The following is a 14,805-nucleotide window of genomic DNA, read 5'->3' on the forward strand; positions in this document are numbered from 1 at the left end:
GTTGGGCATGCGCAGCTGTATTCCACCATCAGAGAAGGGGTGCTTACAGTAAGGGCTCAGAGCAGGTTCTGAGGGCACAAGTAGGCCACGTGAAGAAGTGGCTGGAAAGCCTGTTGTGCCCACCCCCCGTTGTGTCGCCTCTGGCTTCATGGGATCTTCCCTGTGACCCGGTGATCGAGGAAGGAAAAGCCTGGGCCTGGCTTTCCCGTGGTTCTGAGCCATGTAGGGGCATCACCCGAAGGCGGAAGGCCCGGAGCTCCAACCCCGCTGAGGACAGGGGTGAGGGGAAGTGCACCTGCTGGGCCAGGAATTCCAACAGCGCCTCCTCGTTTGATTTTGCCGGGAAGGATAGGTCGGAGTTACAGGTCTACACCGATCATAGCTGCTAACAGTTTGGCTAGATGGTCAGGGACTCAGAAGGGGCACGATTGGAAAACTGGTGGCAGGAGGTCTGGGAAAGAGGGGTGTGGTTAGACTTCCCCACAGGGCACAGAGCGTGGAGGCGTTTGGGGCCTGTGTGAACGCTGAGCTGCCCCCGCGGCCGGGGAGACTCTCACTTACCGGGCAGACCGCTGGCCCTTCTGTGGACCTCAGCCAGCCTCCGCCCCCCTCTCCATCACTGCCCAAAAGGCTCGCTGTGGCCACGGCGATGGAGGTGATGGGTGGGCTCAGCACACAGACTCCACTCCCCAGGGCCGTCCGCGAGCTGGGGATGAGAGACCGACACTGAGAGCCAAACATGGTCCAGGGGCCGCACCAGCATCCCGGGGGCGAGGGTGAGGCAGGCTGCTTCCACTTCGGGAGGGGCACCGCTTGGCTTCCCTAGAAGAGATGCTCTGAGTATAGATCCTCTCTCCTGTCCACACGCGTCTGCTGACACCCGACCTGTGCCCAGTGGGATGCCTGACCCACCATCATGGGTCTCCCGGAATGTTTCTTCCAGCGAAGGAGCCCATTGCCCAGCCGGTGGGGGGCTGGGGGCAGTGGGCCCTGTCACCCTGAGGCAGCTGGCCTGACGGGACGGCGCGACGGCGCCTGCTGGGCGGCAACACCGTGTGGTTCTGGGACTCTCGAGGGAGAGACGGCAATGACCTCTCTTACCCTGATGACACGCCCCCAGTGCAGTCTTTGCCCACAATTCTAGCTCTTCTTGGTCTAGACACTCGAGCTCCCGAGGGAGGAGGGTTCCCACCAGGGACACGCGAGGAGTCCATTAACCCCGGCCACCTTGGGGTCCTCGTGCCAGACGATCAACAGGCAAAGAGGGGTGACTGTACGGCTGGAGTGACCTGTCCCTTCAGGTGGGAACCGGTGGTTACTCCACGGTGGGGATGAGGCAGAACCCGTCTGGAAAGCCCACAGTCCCCTGCAGCATAAGATTCTGGTCCTGTGATGGGAATCAATGGAGGGTTACAGCCATTGGCCCAGACCCCTCAGGAAAGAGGCCTGAACTGGCCCACGAGGCAAGGCGCCACCGTCAAAGGTGCCTGTGTAGGCAAAGGGGATGGGGAGGGGGCCATGGGGGAAGGTGGCTGTAGCGGCCAGCTGCAGCCGTGTGACCAGCCACAGCGCTTGGGGGATGTGACCACGGTTTATGGCCCGTCATCTGCCCCAGCAGGTGGATCCTGGGATGTCAGGGTGGGAATGTGACTTGGCTGGAAGAGGAGAGGACACCACCCCAGGGTGGATACAGGGGCCTCCTCTCCCTGGGGGGAGGGGAGCATGCTTTTGGTTGTACACATATAGTCACCCCTCGATAGGCAGAAGCAAGATTTTACTTTTTCTTTATTTGGAAGTTAAGAACAATCAAAAAAGGTGCATGGGGTTTTGTACGACTTCATTTGTATGAAAAATCCAGAACCAGAAAGTGGAGTCTTGGCCGCACGGGCTGGGAGGGGGTTGGGGAGTGACTGCTGGTAGGGACAGTGTTTCCTTTTGGGGGGGTGACAAAGTTCTAGCCGTATGTAGATGGTGCTGGTAGTTGCAGGACCCTGCAAAGATGCTGCCAGCCATGGACTGGTAACTAAAAGAGTGAATTTCATGGTGTGTGAGTTACATCTCAGGAACACTGAGTTTGTAAGAGAAGGGCTGCCTGGGGATGCCGGGGGGGGGGGGGCACCACGGTGGACTGGCAGGGTGTCACCTTAGCTGAACGGAAGTGAATTTCCCAGAGCTACCCTCCTTGCTGGCTTCCAGGTTGGTCTGGGTCATGTGACCGTGCGAGCTGTGGAAGGTGAGAGGACACGTGTGATTGTTTTCTCCGTATGCTCAGAGATTTGCTCAGGGAGCACCGTGCCCTCTGGCCGGGTTGGTCCCCTCCCTCAGCTCCAGGCCAGGCTGCCCAGCCCCCCGACGGCAGCCCCAGCTCGCGGCAGAGGCAAGGGCTGCTCGGGCTCTGATTAACCACACCACGGTCGTAGGGGGTCACACCCAGATTCCAGATCAGTCCCGGGGTCCTGTTGATGCAAGGATGCAGTTGGGAGCCCGCCGTTGGGCTGCTGCCCCCCCGCCCCAGTGACCTCTGAGCTCCCAAACCCAGAGACACGGCTCCGTCCTCCCTGGTGCCCTCTTAGGGCAGCCCGTGGCGCTGCGGACCCTGCAGAGTCCTTGTCTCTCGCACTGAAGTCAGTGCCCCTTCTCAGTCTCCTGCTGACCCCTCCACTCTCCCACTGGCTGAAATCCTGGGGTTCCTGGGGTCTGCATCCCTTTCTCTTCTCCCTCTGGCTCTCTGGGTGGCATCATCAGTTCCTGGGGATTAAATGGCTCTGAACGCAGGGGACTCTCCAGCCACCCCCCCCCCCTTTGTGTCCCACGCTGACATTTCAACAGCCCGCCTCCCGTTTCTGTGTGGATACTTCTCAGACATCCCAAACTCCACGTGTCCAAGAGGGAGCCCGCGCCTTCCCCTGAGTCCTCCCCCCACCCCTGTGGCCAGCCTTCTGCCCCACCCCAGGCAGAAGCCCTGAATCAGCTGTGGCTCCCCCTCCCCCCGCCCATGAGAGCCACGTGCCAGGCCTTCTTCCTTTTTAAGATTGTGGTACGACACACGCAACATAAAACTTACCGTCATAACCCTAAGTGCACAGTTCAGCGGCATCAAGTGCACTCACATTGTCGTGCAACCGTCCGCCTCCAGAACTTTCTCATCTTCCCAAACTGAAGCTCTGTCCGCATGAAACACTCACGCCCCTCGCCCTCCCCCAGCCCCGGGTCCCCACTGTCCCACCTTCCGTCTATGGGTGTGACTCCTCCAGGGACTTCCTGGGATTTGGTCCTCTCATGTGACATCCGACATATCTGATGAATCGTACAGGACGTGTCCTTTTGTGTCTGGCTTCTTCGCAGAGCGTCCAGAATATTTCATACGACTGTGCTTCTCTCCTTCATGGCCGTCAGCCTACGACCTTGCTCATCTGACTGCAACATCTGTCAGCTGGACTCACCGGTCCTGCCCGCCCCATCCACTCTCCTTTCCAGAGAGAGGTGGAGTGACCGTCGCAGCGTCAGAATTGGCCGCTAGATGGGGACACCCAGAATCAATCCCTAGGACCTGGAGGGAGGGACGGATCTGCCGGGAACACCAAAGGCCGTGGTGCTCCAGTGTGTGCGTGTGCGTGTGTGTCTGCGATGCGTCTCTCTCTGTCTCTCTCCTTCCCTCCCTCCACGGATCTGCCTCAGCCTCCCTGAACTCTGATCTCTGCTCCCCCAAGTTCATGAGACCTTGGGCTCAGCTGGAGAGTCACGGGGTTCCCCTGGGTTGTTTCCCTTCTTTCACGGATGCTTCACTCCCTGTTGTCTGTGTTTGAACACCACTGTGTCACGTGTTGTGTCCTGTTTTCTGGGCGCTGACAGTAGGTCAATGTGGTCCTGGTTGCTCCATCGTGGCCAAGAGAGACAACCTGGAGATGTTAACTTTGAACATTTGCTTGGCGTCGTAGCGGCAGGTTTGCAGTTACAGGGTAAGGTTAATATTTTGCCCTCTGTCATTTATATTTTGTGGGGAGGAACCTTGAAACTGTGTAAATATCCTGGTGCTCCTCAAACTTACTCACTGCTTTAGCATCGTTTGGTGGTTTGCGCCTACATAAATCATTTACTATGATGCTGTGAAATGGAATGGCAGGTGGAGGAACTCAGAACGGTTCAGGAAGAATAATGGGATAGAAAACAGAAAGGGGACGCTGAGCGTGTAGGGAGAACAGTGTACATACGTTGATTGGATGAGAGGAGTCACAGAGGGAAAGAGAAACAGGAGGAAATATTTGAAAAAGTAACCAAATTAAGTACCTCAGAAGGAAAGAAACATGAGAAAAATTGCTCAGGGACCAAACAGGACAGAAAAGGAAGAAACCGGACCCGTCATCGTGCCACTTACAAAGACCAAAGTTCTAGAATGTTCCAGAGTAACCCACAGACTGCCTGAAAGGATGAGAGTCACATCATTCTTCTCAAGGGCAGCGCTGGATACAAGGAGAAAAAGTTACATTCAGAAAGCACAGAGGATGAATAACTTTGCACAGTGGACTTTCCAGGGTATCATTATTATTTAAATGTGAAGGCAGAATAAAAACACTTTCAGAGGCACTAAGCTTCAGAATATTTACAATATTTGCCACAGTGACATCCACTTTGCCAACAAAGCTCTCAAACAGTAGATAAATAAATCCTGGGAGATCTGTAAGAGATAAGAAAGTGGGAGAGACCGAGTATCTTCTCTCCATCCCTGCAATCACCAACGAGAAAATACAACATACAAGACACCACCCATAACCGTAACAAAACTGAGAGCATCCAGGAGTTTGTGGGGCAGAAATATGCCAGGCCTCCCTGTGATACATTCTAGACTCAAAAAAGGACGCTGGTGGAGGTCATTGGGAGCGCACAGACAGACTTTTCATGTAGGAATGCCTTAATATGACAAAGACGTCAAACCTCCCCAAATTAACCCAGATATCCAGTGCCACCCCAATTCACATCTCAGCTAGGGGTCTGAAATGCCCAAGTCACTTACCCTAATGCTGATATTGAAGTATACAAGTCCATGAGTAGGCAGATCAGTTTTGAATAAAAAGGACAAGAAAGAGGGGCTTGCCCTGTCTGATATTAAGGCACCTGATGGAGCCTAATACGAAACCCCAAACCGCATGGGATTGTCACCAGGACAAAGTTAGACTAAAGATAGGGAGTAGAGAGCTTGGAGACAGACTCTTGTATACATTGATTCCATGCTTAAAACTATTAATTTGTTTGTGAGAGCTCTTCTGGGATGTGAAAAGCCATTAAATGAAAAAGTTTTTCGTTAATTTAATGGTAAAAATTATGATATGTTCCATCCTAACCTGATAACTTCCAAACGTTCACAGATAAAATAATATATCAATTGAGGCATGAAACAAATTTATATGAGTCATAAAGAACACCTGGATTTTAAAAGTCAGTTTGTCAATTTCTACAAAAAAGTCTTCTGGGATTTTGATTGAGATTGCGTTGAATCTTAGATCAGCTTTGGGAAAATTAGTATCTTACTATTGGGTCTTCCAATGCATGAACATAGTGTATCTCTCCATCTATTAGGTCTTTAGTTTCTCTCACCAACGTTCTGTAGTTTTCAGTGTACAGGTTTTGCACATCTTTTGCCATATTTATACCTAAGTATTTAATATTTCTGATGTTATTATAAAGGGCAATTTAAACCTCTTTTTCCAGTTGTTTTTTGCTGGTGCATAGAAATACAACTGAGTTTCTGTATTGGTCTTATGTTTTGCAACCTCGCTAACTCACTTTAATTAGAGTAATGTTTTTGCAGATTTGGTCAGATTTCCTTCGTAGATCATGTTTTCTATGAATAAGAACATTTTGTTCAAAAAAAAAAAAAAAGAACATTTTGCTCTTATTTTCCAATCTGAGTGCCTTTGGTTTCTTTTTCTTGCCATATTGCACTGGCTAAAACTTCCAGAGCAATGTTAGCTAGACGTCTTGAAAAGAGACACCCTTGTCTTGTTCCTGATCTTATAGAGAAATCAGCCAGTTTTCCACCATTAAGTTTGAGGCCCTTTATTAGGCTGAGAAAGTTTCCTTTGATTCCTAGTTTGCTGGGATTTTAAAAATTATGAATGGCTGTTGGATTTTGTCAAATGCTTTTTCTGCATCTATTGAAATAATGATATGGTTTTTATTTTTAAACTTAATATGGTCAATTAATTGAGTTGATTTTTTAAAAGGTTGAACGAACTTGCATTTCTACAATAAACCCCACTTGTATTGTTGGATTTGATTTGCTTAAGCTTTTCTTTAGAATTTTTGCCTGTATGTTCCTGAGGAATATCTGTAGTTTTCTTTCCTTGTGTTGTGTTTGTCTGGCTTTGGTATCCGTATAATGCTGATCTCATAGAATGAGTTGGGAAGTATTTCATCCTTTTTAATTATTCTTGATGAGTTTAGGTAGAATTGGTTTTATTTCTTCCTTAAATATTTGAAAAAATTCACCAGTTATTCTATCTAGGCCTGGAGGAAAAAAATAGGAAGTTTTTTTGATGTTTGTTTTTTACTACAAAGTTAATTTACTAAATAGATATGAGGCTATTTTGGTTATTTCTTCTTGAATGAGTTCTGGTAGTTTGTGTCTTTTAAGGAGTTTGTCTATTTCACCTACACTGATGAGTTTGTTAGCATAAAGTTCATAACATTCTCTATTATTTTTAAAATACCTATAGAATCTGTATTGATGTCAGTTCACTCATTCCTGACATTGGTAACTAGCGTCTTCTCTTTTTTTCTTGGTCATTTTGGCTTCTATTGATTTCAGTGAATTTTACAAAGAGCCAGCTTTTGATTTCACTGATTTCTCTATTGTTTTCTGTTTTTTTACATTTGTTTTACTTATGTTGTGCTAACTTTGCTCTTCTTTTTCTAATTAATTAAGGAAGCTGAAGTCAGGGATTTGAGGCCTTTATTCAGCTTTAATACATGTTGGCATTTAAAATTTTCCTCTAAGTACTGCATTCCACAAATTTTGAAGTATTATGTTTATACGTTTATTCAGTTCGAAGTAGTGTCTAATTTCTCTTTTGATTTATTTTTGAATCATAGACTGTTTAGATCTATTTTTTACTTCCAAGTGTGTGGAGATTTTCCAGATATAATAAGATATATTATTAGTCTAATTATTAGTGCAATTTAATTCTATTATGGTTAGCAAGTATACTTTGTATAACTTGAATCCTTTTATGTTTTTCGAGACTTGTTTTATGGCCCATAAGATAGTTTAATTTGGTAACTGTTTCATGTGCATTTTAATAGAATGTATATTTTTCTGTTATTGGGTGGAATTTTCTATCAATGTCAATTAGGTCAAGTTGGTTGATAGTGTTATTTACCTTTTCTATATTTTTTGGATTTTCTGTCTATATGTTCTACCAGGTACGAAGGGAGGAGTATTGAAGTCTCCAACTATAATAGCAGATTTATCTGTTTCCCTTGTGGATCAATCAGGTTTTCCTTAATGCATTAACATTTAGGATTCTTATCTTCTTAACTGACCCCTTAGTTATTGTGAAATGAACTTCTTTATTCCTGGTAATATTCTTTACTCTGAAATATACTTTTTCTGATATTAAAATAGCTACTCCAGCTTTCTTTCTTCTTTTATCCCCAGCTTCACTGAGATATAATTGGCATATAACATTGGGTAAGTTTAGGTGCCCATGATGACTTGATATCCTTACATTCTGCAAAATAATTACCATGATCGGGTTAGTTAATTCATCCATCAACTCACATATTTACCATTTTTGTGGTGAGAACTTTTAAGACCTACTCTCTTAACAGCTTTCAAGTGTATAGTACAGTCTTGTTAAGTTCAGCCATCATGCTGTACATTAGCTCCCCAGAACTTATTCTGTTTCCTCTAACCAACATCTTTCCATTTTCCCCAACCCCCAGCCCCTGACAACAGCCATTCAACTCTGTTTTTATGAGTTTGGTTCCTTTAGATTCCTCTTATAAATAATATTATACAGTGTTACTCTTTCTCTGCCTGACTTACTTCACTTAATATAATGCCCTCAAGTTCCATCTACATTGCAAATGGCAGGATCTCCTTCTTTTTCATGGCTGAATAATATTCCATTAATTCTAGTAATATACCACATCTTCTTTATCCATTCATTCACTGGTAGACACTTAGGCAGTTTCCACGTCTTGGTTATTGTAAATAATGCTGCAATGAACATGGGGGTACAGATATCTCTTCAAGAGAGTGATTTTATTTCCTTCAGATATATATACCCAGAAATGGGATTGCTGGATCATATAGTAAATCTATTTTTAATTTCTTGAGGAACCTCCATACTGTTTTCCACAGTGGCTGTACCAATTTACAATCCCACCAACAATGAACAAGGGCTCCCTTTTTTCCACATCTTCACCAGAATTCGCGATCTCTTGTCTTTTTGATGATAGCCATTCTGACATGTGTGGGGTCATATCTCATTATGGTTTTGATTTGCATTTCCCTGATGATTAGCGACGTTGAGCATCTTTTCAACACCTGCTGGCCATCTGTATCTCTTCCTTGAAAAGATGTCTATGCAGGCCCTTGGCCCATTTTTTAATTGGATTGTTTGGGGGTTTTCTGCTATTGAGTTTTATGTGTTCTTTATATCTTTTGTATGTTAACCCCTTACCAGATATATGGTTTGCAAATATTTTCTCCCATTCTGTAGGTTGTCTTTTCATTTTGTTGATTGTTTCTTTTTCTGTGCAGAAGCCATTTAGTTTGATGTGGTCTCACTTGTTTACTTTTCCTTTTGTTGCTTATGATTTTGGGGTAATTCCCAAAAAATCATTTTGAAGGCCAGTATTAAGGAGCTTACCACCTTTGTCTTCTTCTAGGAGTTTTATGGTTTCAAATCTTACATATAAGTCTTTAATCCATTTTGAGTTAATTTTTGTGAATGATATTAAGTAGGGTTCCAGTTTCATTCTTTTGCATGTGGCTGTCCAGTTTTCTCAACACCATTTATCGAAGAGATTATCTTTTCTCCACTGAGCATTCTTGGCTCCTTTGTTAAATATTACATATACACGTGAGTTTATTTGGGGCTCTTGATTCTGTTTCATTAGTCATTGTGCCCATTTTTATGCTAATACCATACTGTTTTAATTACTATAGCTTTGTAGTATAGTTTGAAACCAGGAAGTGTGATGCCTCCATTCTCAAGATTGCTTTGGCTATTCAGGATCTTTTGTGGTTCCCTAAGAGTTTTAGGATTTTTTTCTACTTCTGTTAAAATGTCATCAGAATTTTGATAGGGATTGCATAGAATCTATAGATGGCTTTGGGTAGTATAGACATTTTCACAATATTAATTTTTCCTATACATGAACATGGGATAGCTTTCCATTTATTTGTGTCTTATTCAATTTTTTTCATTAATGTCTTATAGTTTTCACTGTACAAGTCTTTGGCTAAACTTATTGCTAAGTATTTTCTTGTTTTTGATGCTATTGTAAATGGGATTGTTTGCTTCATTTCTTTTTCAGATAGTTTGTTATTTGTGTGTAGAAACATACTGATTTTTGTCTGTTGACTTTGTATCCTTCAATTTTACTGAATGTGTTGATTAGTAGTAATAGGTTTTTTCTTTTTTTGTGGAATCTTTAGGATTTTCTATACATAAGATCATGTCATCTTCAAAAAGAGACAATTTTACTACTTCCTTTCTGATTTGGATGCCCTTTATTTCTTTTTCTTGCCCGATTGCGCTGGCTAGGACTTTTAGTGCTTTGTTGAATAGGAGTGGCAACAGTGAGCACACTTGTCTTTTTCCTGATCTTAGAGGAAAAGCTCTCAGCTTTTCACCATTGAATATGATGTTAGCCATGGGCTTGTCATATATGGTCTCTATTATTTTGAGGTTTGTTCCTTCTATACCTACTTAGTTAAGAGTTTTTATCATGGAAAGATTTTGCATTTTGTCAAGTGCTTTTTCTGCATCTATTGAGATGAGCATATGACTTTTATCTTTCATTCTATTAATATGGTGTATCACATTGATTGATTTGTGTATGTTGAGCCATCCTTGCATCCCAGGGATGAATCCCACTTGATCATAGCATATAATCTTTTTAATGTGCTGTTGAATTTGGTTTGCTAGTATTTTGTTGAGAATTTTTGTCTGTATATTCATCAGGGATATTGGTCTGTAGTTTTCTTTTCTTGTAGTTTTCTTATCTGGCTTTGGTGTCAGAGTAATGTTGATCTTGTAAAATGAGTTTGGGAGTATTCTCTCCTCTTCAATTTTGGAAGAATTTGAGAAATATTCGCATTAATTTTTCTTTAAAAGTTTAGTAGAATCCATCAGTGAAACCATCTGGTCCTCTGTTGAGAGGTTTTTGATTCAATCTCCTTACTCACTTGTCTGTTAAGATTTTCCATTTCTTCATGATTTAGTCTCAGTAGGTTGAATGTTTCTAGGAATTTATCCATTTCTTCTAGGTTGTCCAATTTGTTGGTGAATAACTGTTCATAGTAGTCTCTTATGATCCTTTGTATTGCTGTGGTATTAGCTGTAGTGTCTCCTCTTTCGTTTATAATTTTATTTATTTGAATTCTTTCTCTTTTTTTCTTTGTTAATCTAGCTAAAGTTTTGTCAATTTCTTTATGTTTTCAAAGAACAAACGCTTAGTTTTGTTAATCTTTTCTACTGTTTTCCTATTCTCTATTTCATTTATTTCTGCTCTAATCTTTACTATTCCATTCCTTTTGCTAACTTTGGGCTTAGTTTTTCTTTTTCTAGTTCCTTGAGGTGTAATGTTAGAATTTTCTTTTTTGAGATCTTTCTTTTTTCTTAATGTATGTGACTCTAGGTTTCTTTTGATTCATTTTGACACAGAATAGCTTTTGAAATCTGTACTAATTGTTTATTGTTCCATAACAAACACCCCAAAACTTAGTGGCTTAAAACAATAAAAAATATTTTATCTTACAGTTTTCTGTGGGCCAGAAAACTGGTGATTTAGCTGGGTGCCTCTGGGTCAAGGATTCCGACAGGACTAATTTTTTCCCTTTGCCTCAGACTCCAGTAGGGCTTGGCATGGCATGGTACCATTATTAATCCTGTATTTGAAACTTATATTTTGGTTTTCATGGAATATTTTTACATAAATTTGTATTTAAAAAATACTGCATTAAGATATTATTTATCTTGATTGATGAGTTTATCGGAGAGGGTGCATTCTTAAATTTACTGACTGAGGCAAGTGCCTCACTCGTCTCACCTTAGACTCAGCCTTGGATGTGACTACCAGGATGATCGGGGCTTCCTTAGCTACTGCCTGTCAGAGTATTGTCTTACTTTTAACATATTTGTGTCTTTATATTTGACGTGTGTTTCTAAAAGGCAGCATAGAGTTAGATCTTGCTTTTTTGTCCAGTATGACAGTATCTGCCCTTTACTTGGTGTATTTAGACCATTTACATTTAATGCGATTATTGATTTGGTTAAGTCTGTCATCTTACTCTTTGTTTCCTATTTACCCATCTCCTCTTTGCTCCTTTTAATTTTTTTTTCTGGATTTAAAAAGTTAATTGAATATTGTAATTTTTAATGACCCCATTAGTTCCCTAATCGGCTTATTAACTATAGCCCTTAGTTTTCTTATTTTGGTAGTTGCTTTGGGGTTTGTAGTTCACATCTTAAATTTATAGTCTACCTTCAAGTGATATTACACAACTTCACACGTAGAATAAGAACTTTACAAAAGTTACTTTCATTCCTCCCTCCTGGCCTTTGTACTATTGTTGTCATGCAATTTACTTCTACACACGCTCACAACCCCACACTAAGTTGTTATTATTTTTGTTTAAACAATGGCTTATCTTTTTAAAATATTTAAGCAACAACAACAATTTAAATATATTTACTCATACAGTTACCATTTCTCGTCCTCTTCATTCTTTTTTGTACATCTATAATTCCCTCTAGTATAATTTTCCTTCTTCCTGAAAGACCTTCTTTAATATTTTTGTAGTGCAGGTCTGCTGGTGATGAATTCTTTCAGATTCTGAATGCCTGAAAAAAAATCTTTATATCTCTTAGCTTTTTTTTTTTTTTTTTGCGGTACGCGGGCCTCTCACTGCTGTGGCCTCTCCCGTTGCAGAGCACAGGCTCCGGACGCGTAGGCTCAGCAGCCATGGCTCACGGGCCCGGCTGCTGCATAGCATGTGGGATCCTCCCGGACCAGGGCACGAACCCGTGTCCCCTGCAGCGGCAGGCAGACTCTCAACCACTGCGCCACCAGGGAAGCCCTATATCTCTTAGCTTTTGCAAGATACTTTCACTGGGTATAGAATCCTAGGTTGACAGATTTTTTTCTTTCAGCACTTTAAAAGTTATGCTTCACTGTCTTTTCCTTGCATTGTTACTGATGAGAAATCTGTATTGTCCTTATTTTAATACCTTTGTACATACCTTATTCCTCTGTACATATGTAATGTGTCTTTTTCCTCTGGCTGCTTAAATTTTATTTTTTCTTTACTATAATTTTGAACCATTGATTAAGTTGTGTCTTAGTGCTGTTTTCTTTATGTTCCTTGTTTTTAGGGTTTGTTGGGCTTCTTGGATTTGTGGGTTTGTCATTTTCATGAAATTTGGAAAAGTTTTAGCCATCTTTCTGTCCCCTCCTTTACCTCCTTTTATTCAGGGACTTCAATTACTTGTGTATTAGACCCCTTGGAGTTGTCCAATGCTCTCTGGTGCACTTTATAGTTGTAAACAAATCTCTTTTCTCTTTATGCTTAATTTTAGATATCATATATTTCTATGTCTTCAGGTTCATTAATTTTTTCTTTTGTAATATGTAATGTGCTGTTAATCCAGTGCAGTGCATCTTTCATTTCAGACATTGTAGATGTTCAATTTGGGTCTTTTTTCATATCTCAACTTTTCAGCTTATGAAATACAGTCATAATTACTGTTTTAATATCCTGGTCTGTTCATTTCCTTGCCCTTGTTAATATCTTTATCAGTTCTGGGTATTGATTTATTTATCTATCTCTTCATTATGTGTCATATTTTCCTGATTTTTTTCATGCTTGGCATTTGTGATCAGATATTAGACATTGTAACTTTTATCTTTTTCTTTGCTAGGTATTTTTGTTTTCCTATTTTCTAGCTTTGTACTGGGACAGAGTTGAGGTACTTGGAAACAATTTGAGTCTTCCGGGTCAGCCAGGACTGGGGCTGTGCTCAGTTTAGGGAAAATTGTCCCCACTGGTAAGGCAAGAGACTACTGTGAACTCTACCGCATGCCCCATGAGTTACTAGGTTTCCCACCCTGGCTGACAGAGAAGCCTTATTCCAACCTGAGAGAGAGCACCACTCTCTACTCTTTTAGGGCAATTCTTGCCCCACCTCTGGTAGTTTCCTCACCTGTGTGCTCTGGGCAGTTCTCTGCTGTCTTGAGGGGGGCTTTCTGCAGACCTCTGGGGAACCCTCTCCTCTCTGGGTCTCTGGCATGAGCCCTCCAGCTGCTTCAGCCTTCTAGGGCTCTGTGCTCTGTCTCCTCAACCAAACTCCACTGGGCTCTGCCTGGTACCTCTTCTGCATCTCAGCCTGGATGCCCTTCCAGGGCAGCATCAGGGCAACTGCAGCCCCTCCCCCAATACGTGTCTCATCTCTCGAGGGCCACTGTTATCTGTTGCCTGCTGTCCAGCGTCTTGAATTTGGCCCTTTTTTATTGTTTAGGGGAAGGGGGAGGATAAAGTCATCTCCTCTTATTCCATTTTGGTCAGAAATGGAAGTCTTTAATTTTTAATCTTTTTCATATGTGTGCTTATGTCACCTTTCATATTTCTGTTATTTTAAGAAATGTTTCTTCTATTTATTTTAATTAAATTTGCCTACTTTGTTGGTCTTTTAACAGATCAGTTTTTCATTTTATTGACTAAGTTATTGACTATTTTCTGTCTTGTTAATTTCTTCCCTTATCACCACTAATTAGCCTGTTCCTTCTTTTATTTGTTTTGGATTTTTCTTTTCCTGACGTTCCTGAGTTGAATGCTTTGTCCATTCTCACCCAATCTCTCTGGTTTTCTAGGAAATCCACCAAAAGCTATGTGATTGTTCTGGGGATATTAGAAATTGTTCTTGTGACTATTTTCAAAAAGCCTATGCTTGCTGGGTTTTTAAAATATTTTATTATTTATTTGTTAATTTTGGCTGTGCTGGGTCTTAGTTGCAGCACGTAGGAGTTCGTTGCGGCATGCGGGATCTTTAGCTGTGGCATGCGGACTCCTTAGTTGCGGCATGCATGCGGGATCCAGTTCCCTGACCAGGGATCGAACCTGGGCCCACTGTATGGGGAGCTCGGAGTTCTACCCACTGGACCACCACGGAAGTCCCTATGCTTTGCTGTTTTGATTTCTTCTTTAGGCTGAGATTTATTTAGAGGCTTTTTCTCTTTTTGTTTTGCCCTGCTAGTGACTATACTTGGGATGTTTTCTTTCTAGCTTTACTGCACTGTGGTTGGAAAGTGTGGCCTGAAGGATTTGTCTTGTCATGACTGCATGGCACTTTCCTCTTGGTCTAATATCCACCTGGCTTTCTGTTCATGGAAGCACGAGGTGGACTTGGTGGAGGGGAGACCTCTCCCCTACCGGTGGGCTGGGTGGCTGCTTTCCAAGCGGGCTTGACCGGTCTTCAGGGTCACACCTACGGGAGCCCTCTCAGCTTCAGGGGGGTGGAGGGATGTTTAGGAGGCCACATCAAAGGGACTCAGCAATGGGATGGCTGAGTCTCTTCT

Source organism: Tursiops truncatus, chromosome 8 (genome assembly GCF_011762595.2).
Source record: "Tursiops truncatus isolate mTurTru1 chromosome 8, mTurTru1.mat.Y, whole genome shotgun sequence".
Lineage (NCBI taxonomy): Eukaryota > Metazoa > Chordata > Mammalia > Artiodactyla > Delphinidae > Tursiops > Tursiops truncatus.